The following is a 14,611-nucleotide window of genomic DNA, read 5'->3' as shown; positions in this document are numbered from 1 at the left end:
GTATTATTAATATATGTAAAAGATGGTTTCATGACAACTTGTCAACAGTGCAGAGATGGTTCCTAATTGAGGTATAGGCTAGTCTAAAAAGATATTTGAAATCTCTGCCAAAAGTTATTAAGACCAGAGTACATTTGTGATTTCATTGGTATTAGGAACTCTCAGAGGAAGAAACTCCTTCTACTTGTTCAAATCAGCACCTCGACCCCAATTTGAGTATTGTACATACCATTTAAAAGTTTAGAGATTTTATGATTGCACAAATATCTCTTATTACTATTATTGGGCATAATAGAAAAATAAGACTGGTTTGTATTTTTATTAAAATATCAATTGTGCACAAAGACCAACCTGGAAATATGTTTTACAAGATAATACATATATAAACCAGATAAAATTACTTGCCATCTCCAGGAGGGGGAAGAAAAGGGAAGGAGGATGACAAATTGGATATTATAATTTCAGAAAATATGGGTTGAAATTGTTGTTACACATAATTTGGAATATAAAATATCTTAAAGTAAAAAAAAAAAAACATATGCTCAGTTTTGCTGGATAGGTGACTCTGAATAGGTGAGTAGATCTTTTATCTTACTGAATATCATATTCCATACCTTTCAATTCTTTAATGTAGAGCTGCTAAGTCCTGTGTGATCGTGATTGTAGATCCATGGTATTTGAATATTTTTCCTGGTTGTTTGCAGTATTTTCTCATTGGCTTGTGAACTCTTGAACTTGACTATTATATTCCTGGAAGTTGTTATTTGGGGATTTCTTTCTAGAGATGATTAATTAATTCGGATTTTTCAATAATTCTTTTCTCATGATGTCCAAGGTTTTTTTTCAGCATAACTTTCAGGTAGTCCAATAATTCTTAAATTGTCTTACTTGGATTGATTTTCCATTATTTTTTCAATGAGATACATCATATTTTCTTGTTTTTTTTCATTCTTTTGATTTTGTTTTGAATAAAAGTACAGAATTAATGCACTCTAGAAAACAAGACAATTCAGAGTGTTTTATGGCAATCATGTTTTACTCTGACTGGGAAAAGAAGCAGTTCAGATGATCTAGGGTATGTGAAGTTGTAAAGATGGTCCAGGCAACCTTCACTCTGAAGTAAAATTGTGTGTGTGTCTTTTCTCCTTTGATCAGGTTAGAGGACAGCGAGGTTAAAGCATCAGCTGTTCCTACCTCCCCTCCTTCTTGTTTGAGTACATGAGCACCTGTACACCCTGAATATGTAAGAAACTTTCCCCTCTAACCTTTCTTTTCCTCTTCCCATTCTCCCATGTATTCATCTTTCCTTCTCTTTGCCTTCTAAGATCATCAACACATAACAGAATAAGTCTCAGGCTTTTTGTTCTATTTAGACTCCCTCTCTGACCACTGATGATGATAAGGTACAGAAGTTATTATCTCCCCATATTTGAAAGTAAGCAGTTTATTGTTCCATTGCCTTCATGATTATTTATTCATGTTTACCTTTTATGTTTTTTTAAATCTTGTATTTGAACTTCAAATTTTCCCCCACACACAATTTTTATTAAGAATGCATGTTAGTCTTCTATTTAATAAAAGATCTATTTTTTTAAAATGCTATTTTAATTTGCTTAACAAGTTTTCTTCCTCCCCCTCATGAGTCTATATCTTTTGATATATGGCATATGCTATTCCAAATTCTCTTCTTTAGTATGGTGGCTGCCAAATTGTGTACAATCCTGAATGTGGGTTTTGGTATTTATGTTCATTAATTTTATTTTGCAATATATTTTTTTCTTTTACTTTGCACACAAAATTTTTCTTTTATTTGGAAACTTTATTTTGACTATAATGATCCTTTGGAGCTTTAATTTTGGGACTTTTTAGAAGAGGTGACATATTTATTCCTTCTATTTCCACTTTGTCTTCTGGTTCCCAGTGTTCTGGAAGCTTAAAATATTTTTTGAAATGTGATGTATAGGTTCTTATATTTATTTATTTAGAATCCTGATGTTCAAATATTGTAATGATATAAGGATTTTTCCTCTCAATCTCACTTCCAGTTCGGTGTTTTTTTGCTAAGAGATGCTTTGTATTTTCTTCAGAATTTTCAGTATTCTTGCTTAATTATTTATTATTTCTTATTGTCTTATTGATAAATTAACTCATTATATTCTGTTATAATTTTAAAAGATTTTTTTAAACCCTTACCTTCAAGCTTAGAATTAATACTCTGTATTGGTTCCAAGGCAGAAGAATGGTAAGGGCTAGGGAATGAGGGTTAAGTTACTTGCCCAGGATCTCACAGCCAGGATGTGTTTGAGGCCAGATGTGAACTTAGGACCTCTCATTTCTAGGCCTGGCCCTCAATCCACTGAGCTACCAAGCTGCCCCCCCCCCCCACCCTCCGGAGATTTTTTATTTTTGCTGTTGTTAGATAAAGCTTGTGGCAAGTTGTTACCTTCTTATCTGTTCATTTGCTCTTATTAATAGTCTTATTTCATGAAAATAATTCTTAAAAAAAACCTCTGACGAAGACTTCCGGTTAAGATGGCAGCTTAGAGAAAGCTGAAGTTCAGATCTCCGGAAAACCCTTCCCGGCCGATCTCAAACTAGAAGCTCCTAAGGCGCCGAAATTCAAAACGATCAACAGCACAGACCCTGGGAACCCTCCTCCTGGACCTGGACCCGGTTCAAAAGGTACGGCTCCCCTTAAAAGCCAGAACCCGAGATCCCTCGGACCTCAGGGGTAGGAGCGCAGAGTCCAAGGCTCCCGGAAGCGGCAGCCGCGCGCCGGGCTCAGAGAGCAGGGTCTGAGGAACAACAACCCTCAGGGTCTTCTACCCAAGTCCCAGTCCGGGTGAAAGTTACTGCCTGGGGCTTCCACTGCAGAGAGCTGGTCAAAACAACAGCAACCTCCAGGGCGGGCAAGACAGCCTCACGGGCTGGATCCTGCTATCCAAGTCTCAGTGAAAGTCTGTGCTCTCGGAGCTTGGGGAAGCGGCAGCCCATCCCCCCCGCAGGCCTACGAAACAGCCTCACGGCCAGCGATTCTGAAGGCAACTTCCGGAAATCGAGCCAGGGGGAGAGTGTGGCCTCGTGGTCAGACCCTTCCATTCCAGTTCCAGTGAGGCATATTCAGTTTAACCCAGGGAACGCTCATAGAACCAACATCTGCCCAGGACTAAAGCCTCAACACCAGACAAAGACAAGAAAAGCCAATCCTCCACGTTCAGAGATGACAAACTCCACAGAAGCACAGAAGCCCCAAAATACCAAGAAAAATAAGAAGAAAGGGGCGACTCTGGACACATTCTATGGAGCCAAAATACAAAATACAGAGCAGATAGAAGAAGATATACAAGAAAATTCTCCAAAATCTTCCAAAGGAAATAGAAACTCTCCACAAACCCATGAAGAATTTGAATCAGAAAGGACCAAAAAGATGGAAGCCCTCTGGGAGGAAAAGTGGGAAATGATGCAAAAGAAATTCATGCATCTACAAAACCAGTTTGACCAAACTGTAAAAGAAAACCAGGCTTTAAAGCAAGAACTAATAAAGCAAAGCCAAAACACCAAGAAATTAGAAGAGAACATAAAATATCTCACCGACAAGGTGATAGATCTGGAAAACAGGGGGAGAAGAGAAAATTTAAGAATAATTGGACTCCCAGAAAAGCCAGAAATAAACACCAAACTGGACATGGTGATACAAGATATAATCAAAGAAAATTGCCCAGAGATTCTAGAACAAGGGGGCAATACATCCACTGACAGAGCTCACAGGACACCTTCTACACTAAACCCCCAAAAGACAACTCCCAGGAATGTAATTGCCAAATTCCAAAGCTATCAAACAAAAGAAAAAATCCTACAGGAAGCCAGAAAAAGACAATTTAGATATAAAGGAATACCAATCAGGGTCACCCAAGACCTTGCAAGTTCTACGCTGAATGATCGTAAGGCATGGAACATGATCTTCAGAAAGGCAAGAGAGCTGGGTCTCCAACCAAGAATCAGCTACCCAGCAAAACTGACTATATACTTCCAAGGGAGAGTATGGGCATTCAACAAAATAGAAGACTTCCAACTTTTTGCAAAGAAAAGACCAGAGCTCTGTGGAAAGTTTGATACCGAAAATCAAAGAGCAAGGAATACCTGAAAAGGTAAATATCAAGGAAAGGGGAAAAATGTTATCTTCTTTTACTCAAACTCTCTTCTATAAGGACTACATTTATATCAACCTATGAATACTAATATGTGGGGAAAATGTAATGTATAAATAGGGGGTAAAGAAAGACCAAATAGAATAATGGTTCTCACACAAAGATTCACAGGGGAAGGGGAGGGGAAGAAAACTCCTATAAGAAGGAGAGGAAGAGAGGGGGGGGGTTTACTTAAACCTCAATCTCAGGGAAATCAACTCTGAGAGGGAAAAACATCCAGATCCATTGGGATCTTGAATTCTATCTTACCCAACAAGGGTAAGGAGAAGGGAAAACCAAGGGGGGGAGGGGGAGAGGGAGAACAAAAAGGGAGGGAAAGAGAGGGGGGAGGGGGAGGGAACAAAAAGGGAGGGACTAAAAAGGGAAACATCAAGGGAGGGGACAAGGGGGACTGATTCAAAGTAAATCACTGGACTAAAAGGTAGAGCCGAAGAAGAAAAGGTTAGAATTAGGGAAGGCAATCAAAATGCCAGGGAGTCCACAAATGACAATCATAACTTTGAACGTGAATGGGATGAACTCACCCATAAAACGTAGACGAATAGCTGAATGGATTAGAATCCAAAACCCTACCATATGTTGTCTTCAAGAAACACACATGAGGCGGGTTGACACCCACAAGGTCAGAATTAAAGGATGGAGTAAGACCTTCTGGGCCTCAACTGATAGAAAGAAGGCAGGAGTGGTAATCATGATATCTGATAAAGCCAATGCAAAAATAGACCTGATCAAAAGGGATAGGGAAGGTAATTATATTTTGTTAAAAGGGACTCTAGACAATGAGGAAATATCATTAATCAACATGTATGCACCAAATAATATAGCACCCAAATTTCTAATGGAGAAACTAGGAGAATTGAAGGAAGAAATAGACAATAAAACCATACTAGTGGGAGACTTAAACCAACCATTATCAAATTTAGATAAATCAAATCAAAAAATAAATAAGAAAGAGGTAAAAGAAGTGAATGAAATCTTAGAAAAATTAGAATTAATAGACATATGGAGAAAAATAAATAGGGATAAAAAGGAATACACCTTCTTCTCAGCACCACATGGCACATTCACAAAAATTGACCATACATTAGGTCACAGAAACATAGCACACAAATGCAAAAAAGCAGAAATAATGAATGCAGCCTTCTCAGATCACAAGGCAATAAAAATAATGATTAGTAATGGTACATGGAAAACCAAATCTAAAACCAATTGGAAATTAAACAATATGATACTCCAAAACCGTTTAGCTAAAGAAGAAATCATAGAAACAATTAATAATTTCATCAAGGAAAATGACAATGGCGAAACATCCTTTCAAACCTTTTGGGATGCAGCCAAAGCGGTAATCAGAGGCAAATTCATATCCCTGAAAGCTCATATTAACAAACAAGGGAGAGCAGAGATCAATCAATTGGAAATGCAATTGAAAAAACTCGAAAGCGATCAAATTAAAAACCCCCAGCAGAAAACCAAATTAGAAATCCTAAAAATTAAGGGAGAAATTAATAAAATCGAAAGTGATAGAACTATTGATTTAATAAATAAGACAAGAAGCTGGTACTTTGAAAAAACAAACAAAATAGACAAAGTACTGGTCAATCTAATTAAAAAAAGGAAGGAAGAAAAGCAAATTCACAGCATTAAAGATGAAAAGGGGGACAGCACCTCCAATGAGGAGGAAATTAAGGCAATCAATAGAAATTACTTTGCCCAATTATATGGCAATAAATACACCAATTTAGGAGAAATGGATGAATATATACAAAAATACAAACTGCCTAGACTAACAGAAGAGGAAATAGAATTCTTAAATAATCCCATATCAGAAATTGAAATCCATCAAGCCATCAAAGAACTTCCTAAGAAAAAATCCCCAGGGCCTGATGGATTCACCTGTGAATTCTATCAAACATTCAGAGAACAGTTAACCCCAATACTATACAAACTATTTGACATAATAAGCAAAGAGGGAGTTCTACCAAACTCCTTTTACGACACAAACATGGTACTGATTCCAAAACCAGGCAGGTCAAAAACAGAGAAAGAAAACTATAGACCAATCTCCCTAATGAATATAGATGCAAAAATTTTAAATAGGATACTAGCAAAAAGACTCCAGCAAGTGATCAGAAGGATCATTCACCATGATCAAGTAGGATTCATACCAGGGATGCAGGGCTGGTTCAACATTAGGAAAACCATCCACATAATTGACCACATCAACAAGCAAACTAGCAAGAACCACATGATTATCTCAATAGATGCAGAAAAAGCCTTTGATAAAATACAACACCCATTCCTATTAAAAACACTAGAAAGCATAGGAATAGAAGGGTCATTCCTAAAAATAATAAACAGTATATATCTAAAACCAACAGCTAATATCATCTGCAATGGGGATAAACTAGATGCATTCCCAATAAGATCAGGAGTGAAACAAGGATGCCCATTATCACCTCTACTATTTGACATTGTACTAGAAACACTAGCAGTAGCAATTAGAGAAGATAAAGGAATTGAAGGCATCAGAATAGGCAAGGAGGAGACCAAGTTATCACTCTTTGCGGATGACATGATGGTCTACTTAAAGAATCCTAGAGATTCAACCAAAAAGCTAATTGAAATAATCAACAACTTTAGCAAAGTTGCAGGATACAAAATAAACCCACATAAATCATCAGCTTTTCTATATATCTCCAACACAGCTCAGCAGCAAGAACTAGAAAGAGAAATCCCATTCAAAATCACCTTAGACAAAATAAAATACCTAGGAATCTATCTCCCAAGACAAACACAGGAACTATATGAACACAACTACAAAACACTCGCCCCACAACTAAAACTAGACTTGAGCAATTGGAAAAACATTAACTGCTCATGGATAGGACGAGCCAATATAATAAAAATGACCATCCTACCCAAACTTATTTATCTATTTAGTGCCATACCCATTGAACTACCAAAATACTTCTTCACTGATTTAGAAAAAACCATAACAAAGTTCATTTGGAAGAACAAAAGATCAAGGATATCCAGGGAAATAATGAAAAAAAACACATATGATGGGGGCCTTGCAGTCCCAGACCTCAAACTATATTACAAAGCAGCAGTCATCAAAACAATTTGGTACTGGCTAAGAAACAGAAAGGAAGATCAGTGGAATAGACTGGGGGAAAATGACCTCAGCAAGACAGTATACGATAAACCCAAAGATCCCAGCTTTTGGGACAAAAATCCACTATTCGATAAAAACTGCTGGGAAAATTGGAAGACAGTGTGGGAGAGACTAGGAATAGATCAACACCTCACACCCTACACCAAGATAAATTCAAAATGGGTGAGTGACTTAAACATAAAGAAGGAAACCATAAGTAAATTGGGTAAACACAGAATAGTATACATGTCAGACCTTTGGGAGGGGAAAGGCTTTAAAACCAAGCAAGATATAGAAAGAATCACAAAATGTAAAATAAATAATTTTGACTACATCAAACTAAAAAGCTTTTGTACAAACAAAACCAATATAACTAAAATCAGAAGGGAAACAACAAATTGGGAAAAAATCTTCATAGAAACCTCTGACAAAGGTTTAATTACTCATATTTATAATGAGCTAAATCAATTGTACAAAAAATCAAGCCATTCTCCAATTGATAAATGGGCAAGGGAAATGGATAGGCAGTTCTCAGATAAAGAAATCAAAACTATTAACAAGCACATGAAGAAGTGTTCCACATCTCTTATAATCAGAGAGATGCAAATCAAAACAACTCTGAGGTATCACCTCACACCTAGCAGATTGGCTAACATAACAGCAGAGGAAAGTAATGAATGCTGGAGGGGATGTGGCAAAGTAGGGACATTAATTCATTGCTGGTGGAGTTGTGAACTGATCCAACCATTCTGGAGGGCAATTTGGAACTATGCCCAAAGGGCGACAAAAGAATATCTACCCTTTGACCCAGCCATAGCACTGCTGGGTCTGTATCCCAAAGAGATAATGGACACAAAGACTTGTACAAAAATATTCATAGCTGCGCTCTTTGTGGTGGCCCAAAACTGGAAAACGAGGGGATGCCCATCAATTGGGGAATGGCTGAACAAACTGTGGTATATGTTGGTGATGGAATACTATTGTGCTCAAAGGAATAATAAAGTGGAGAAGTTCCATGGAGACTGGAACAACCTCCAGGAAGTGATGCAGAGCGAGAGGAGCAGAACCAGGAGAACATTGTACACAGAGACTAATACACTGTGGTATAATCGAACGTAATGGACTTCTCCATTAGGGGCGGTGTAATGTCCCTGAACAACTTTCAGGGATCCAGGAGAAAAAAAAAAACACCATTCATAAGCAAAGGATAAACTATGGGAGTGGAAACACCGAGAAAAAGCAACTGCCTGAATACAGAGGTTGAGGGGACATGACAGAGGATAGACTTTAAATGAACACTCTAATGCAAATACTATCAACAAAGCAATGGGTTCAAATCAAGAAAACATCTAATGCCCAGTGGACTTACGCGTCGGCTATGGGGGGTGGGGGGGAGGAAAAGAAAATGATCTATGTCTTTAACGAATAATGCTTGGAAATGATCAAATAAAATATATTAAAAAAAAAAAACAAAAACCTCTGACTTCATATTTTTCCAAGAAATCTGCTTTAAATTGTGCATATTCTCTGATTTTTTTTTGAGTTTTTTTCTAGTAGCTATTTTTGAGTAATTTTCTCTTTCTGATTTTGAGTGTTGAATGTCCAGGTCACTAAAATATTTTTATGGGAAATTCTTTTCATGATTGCTTACTCTTATTCTCCAATTTCCTGACTTCCTCCTTATCAAAAATTCTTTTTACTTGAGTGATATATTAGTCTAAAAAATTTAGGCAATTGAATTGCATGCTTGGAATGCTTCCAAATTTCTCCTGTCCATTTTAAAGTCTATTTGCTTCCTCCTGGTTTGATCTCAGCAAGTCTCTTTTTCTTTCTTAATTTTTTTAAACCCTTACCTTCCATCTTAGAATCAATACTGTGCATTGGTTCCAAGGCTGAAGACTGGTAAGAGCTAGGCAATGGGGGTTAAGTGACTTGCCCAGGGTCACACAGCTGGGAAGTGGCCGAGGCCAGATGTGAACCTAAGACCTCCCATCTCTAGGCCTGACTCTCAATCCACTGAGCTACCCAGCTGCCCTCCTCTGCAAGTTTTTTACCTGAATTTCACTCAACACTTGACTGCTGCTAGATTTAGCTACTATAAACCTTACTGGGAAACTTTGCTGGTTCAGGGTAATATAGGATGCTCTTTGGTGTTGGATTCCTGCAGACTTTAGCCAAGATTTTAAGCTGAAATTGAGATTTTGCTCATATGTCGGAGCCTAAGGCACATAGCTACTGCACACATCTCTACTTGTTCCTCTCTAGGCACATAAGTTAGTGGCCTTGATAGCTCTTTACCGTAGAGCACCACCACTAGATACGGAAAATTTTCTAAGTTTGCCTTGCATCTGTGATATGGAACTGGGGACTGGGTGACAAAACCGCCAGTTAACCTTCTGTAAACTGTAAAAAGTTTAGGTTCTCCTTAATTTTATGAGTTTGGGAACTCTTGTTTTTCTCAATTAAACATCAACAAAAAAAATTGCCATTTTTTTCAATCATGAATATCAAACTCTCTCTCCTCTCTCCTCCTTCAGAAGGGAAGCAGTTCAATACAGATTGTACAAGTGAAATCATGCAACTCACTTTAATATTAGCCATGTTGGGGGAAAAAGCCCAAATATAATGAAGAAAGTTTATGAGTATGCTTCAGTGTGCATTTGGACTCCATTATGTCTTTCTCTGGAAGTGAATGGTATTTTTTTTAACATAAGTCCTTCAGAACTGGCTTGGATCATTGTCTACCTGAGAATGAGGAAGTCATTCATGGTTGATCATCATATAATATTACTGTTACTGTGGACAGTATTCTTCTGGTTCTGCTCATTTCATTTTGTATCAGCTCATGTAAGACGTTCTAGGTTTCTGAAAGCATCGTGCTCATCATGGCTTATAGTACAGTGGTATTTCATAACTAACAATCATATATAACAACTTATTCAGTCATTTCTGAATTTTCAGGAAGAATCAACTTTGTGAGATAAAATATGGCCTCAGACAGTTACTAGCTATGAGATCTTGGCAAGTTACTTATCCCTGATTGCCTCAGTTTCCTCTTTTGTAAAATGACCTGGATAAGGAAATGGCAATCCACTACAGTATCTTTACCAAGAAAACCTCAAGTGGGTTCACAAAGAGTCAGACAAGACTAACAATGGCTTAACAACAACAACAACAAAATATTTGGTAGAAATAAATTGTGAATCTATTTGATCCTGGAAATTTTTTTATTAGGGAGCTCATTGCGGGTTTATTTAATTTCTTTTTTTTTGAGACAAGATTACTTAGGTACTCTTTGAATGACAACTAAATCATCACCTCCTTTTTGAGGCCTTTTCTGATCCTCATAGCTATTAGTGCCTTCCCCTTGAAATAATTGTGGTTTAATTTTGTATGTTTTCCTATGTCTTTATTTCCTCCTCTATCTGATTTTAAAATTCCTAAAGGAAGGGAATATTAAATTATTTTTATCTTGTATTTTTAGTGCCTATCTAAAATGCATAAGGGGAAGATAATCTTGGCTAGTTATTTCAGCTCTCACAATGATATCATCACTCAATTTTAATTTAATTTATTTGACAATTAAAAATTGAATTGATAATAATTTAAGTGCAAAAGTTAATGAATTAAGCCAAGAAATTAAATGTATTTGTTTTTTCTAAAATACTCTTTGAAATAGTATAATTGGCAATGAGTATATTTGCAGTTTAATATTTAGCCACTTGTCTACTCTTGCAAGATACTATATTGTAGTAGTTAGAGGCAGACTATGGAATCAAGTGAATTTTGAAACATCAATATTGGAATGATCAATTGTGAAAGAAACTATATATCTGATCACTTCAGTTATGTGATTTTTCTACAAGTATAATCTATAGGAGTTGCCTAAATCAATGTAACAGGAAATCTAGACATAAAAATTAATTATCATATCACAGTTTTTTCATTCTTTGTAATGAGGTTAAGATAGAAATGGAACTTGAAAAAGTAACTTTCTTACTGTTATTCTTTTACCTTCAATGTCTGATGAACTTTTCATGGTGGGTGCAATAACTATCTTTTGTAATTTAGTAAAAAATATAAGGTTACAAGACTGCCCTCTGTAGAATCACTAAAAGTATCCTTGATACAACTCCAGTAGCAGACAGGACAAGAGTGATGATATAGATCTTTTCTTCCCTTCCCCCATAATTCTCTTGCCTCGGCGTCAATACTTTAACAACTTTTCATTCTATGGGTCTTGGAGATCATAAGTATTTGGAATAGAAACATCTATTAAGTATAATTTTTAAATTTTATGAATCAACATTATATTAAGGACATGACATTTCTGACTGTCATATGTCCACTTTCATAAGAAATCTTTTGTTGAAATCTCCAAGTGTACCTATTTTGAGAGTCTTCTGTAGTCTCTATCTGTTTCTGTTTTTCTATCTCTGACTGTCTTTCTCTATCTGTGCCTTTGCCTCTTTGTACTGTGTCTTTCTATTTGTCTGTCTCTTTTCCTTTCTGAGTGGGTAGAATATCAGTTTCTGCTCTTTGTTCTTCCTTCCATATTATGAGACCCTTCCTAATGGACAGAGGAGCAAGAATGTCTCTCTCTGTATTTGGCTTTCTGTATAATTGTTCCCTCTATCTCTTTGTCTTTGTCCTCATTTTGGGTTTTTGTCCATCTTTCTCCCTACCTTGTTCCCTCTCTCCATCTTACTATCTTTCTGTCTCGCCCACTCTTCAACCCCTCTTCTCTCCTCTCTTCTCTCATTCTTTTTTCTCTTTTTGAGAGATCTAGGTTTCCATGATATGATGAATCTTCTGCCCTACACCTAGATTCCATACACAATTCTGATTTGTTTCTTAGCGAAAATAAGTGACCACCACTGTTTTCCTAAGCTTCAGCAAGTGAGAAAGTGGGTTTTTATCCTACTTAGGGTTCTCAATAGGTTTAGAAACATAGGGAATTCCTTTAAAGTCTTGGAGCTTCAATTTTCTCATTGGTAACCTGAAGATAATGAAATTCAGTTCTTATTATGCACTATTTTTGTGATCATTAAATGTGATAGTCTCCACACCTAACTTTGCAAATATAAATTATCCATCTGAATTTCATCCAGTATTTTTATTATTTATCTTATCATCATCATCATCAAAACAGAGATCATGACTTTTGGACTATCTACCTTACAATGTGGTTGAGAGGAAAGCTCTTTGACAATCTTTAGATACTTCATGAGTTTGAAGATTACTTATTTTTTTGATACATTCAGGCCCTGAATGAAATGCATTAGTGTGTGCTTTATACAGCCTTTGTCTCTAAACATGACATTGTTTCTGAGTTTTCTGGTCTTTCCTTGTAGTGACATAATGGATAAGGTAGAACTAAGAAGAAACAAAAATATTCAGAGGGTTATTACTGATATATGTGCAATGATGTGATCCCCTGACTCTACAACTCAATGGACACATAATGGAATGGTGACTTGGGCAAAGGGAAAGATGGGAATCCAGAAGAAGAGCCCAGATCTTCCACCATATTTACTCTTTTAGTTCTTGCTGGAGAGATTCACAAGGACTGAGGATTGAGTCAATCAACAGGAAGTCTGGACTGTCATACTACCTTATCAAACACAAGGGTATTATAATACAAAAAGTTTCCTAAATTTGCATATCTGGACTAAATGATGTTTGTTCACCTAATAATTTACTAATCTCATTTTCCTAACTCAAGGTAATCATAAGATAGATGGGAACTTATCACTACATATGTTGATATCTTAGTGGTCAAACATAATCATTTTTTTAGCTGGAGACTAGCAATATAATCTTTATGCTCAATAGAGTTACAATATATATTTTAAAGTATCTCAAAAAGAAGAAAGATCAGAGCCAAAAGCAGTAGTTTTTAAGCTGGTTAAGAACCTTGTTATTTTAAATATATCATACATACTTTTATTAAAAATGATAAAATGACCTTGTTACTTTAAATATTGTTATAACTATAGTCAATGTAATTTTTTCTTCATAATATTATGCATTTTATTTTCTGAACTTTATAAGATTGTTTTGAGAGGATGTTCATAAATTCTATATTTTAATTAAAAGGGTCCATGGCAATAAAAATATTAATATCCCTTGGTCTCAAAATAGCTAAATTTAGTTGTTTTGAACACAATGAACTTGAGAACACTCAAAATCCTAGAGCTAAAGTCATGGTTAGAGGTAACCTTTGGATGAATATCTGATTCCAAGAAGAATTTAAGATACTCTACTCTGATAATGAATGCAGTATTTGATTAAGGAATGTTGGCTTAGAATTTAGTCCCCTTTCAGTTTTATGTTATTGCTTCACCCAGTCATGGCAGTAACCCTTACTTCTCATAGATTGCCTCAACAGAGCACAGACTCTTAAGAGGTCCTATCAATATTGAAAAGTTTTAACTGTAGGCTCATTGATGAATCTGTGTATGATATTTAAGGAACAACCCACCTAAATTTGTGAAGTTGTAACAGCAGAAAGATAGCCAACATATGCTAATGATTTTTATCTAGCAAGGGAATTTTTTTAACATTATTTTATTTGGTCATTTCCAAACATTATTCCCTGGAAACAAAGATCATTTTCTTTTCCTCCCCCCCTCCACCTTTCCCTCTCCCATAGCCGATGCACAATTCCACTGGTTATCACATGTGTTCCTGTTTCTAACCCATTTCCATGTTGTTGGTATTTGCATTGCAAGGGAATTTTTATGAAGAAAATTGAAGAAACTTTGATGAGCAATCCATCTGTGTGAATGGGTAAAGAGTCATAACTATTAAATAAAAGAACTTAGAATTATATTGAAATTTAATAAATGATTATACATATTCTCAGGATAAACAAGAAAAGCAAAATAGTCTCTGCTCTTGAAGAAGTAATAATCTAATAGTGAGCCATAGCAAGATGTAAGTACAAAGGGAAGACTTAGGTAAAGAGGAATGAAAAACCTGAAGAGTCTTTAAATGCATACAATATAGAAAGATCCCTCTAGAACTTCCTCCCTTCCCACTACCATTCCTAAAATGAAATTGTTTCCATAAAAACTCATGACTTATAACAGATGTGATCTCCATAAATGGAAGGGAAATGGAGATAAAATTGTCTTTTGAAGAATTAAATAATTTAATTAATACTTTTAAAAGTTTAACCTTTTATGTAAGATTAATAAAAAATTCCCATATATTTATAAATTTTACATCTTCAATTTTGTGCTAA

This window comes from Monodelphis domestica, chromosome 1 (assembly GCF_027887165.1).
Source record: "Monodelphis domestica isolate mMonDom1 chromosome 1, mMonDom1.pri, whole genome shotgun sequence".
In the NCBI taxonomy this organism is placed as follows: Eukaryota; Metazoa; Chordata; class Mammalia; order Didelphimorphia; family Didelphidae; genus Monodelphis; species Monodelphis domestica.
The sequence above is the reverse complement of the archived record's forward strand: the minus strand, read 5'-3'. Positions refer to the sequence as shown.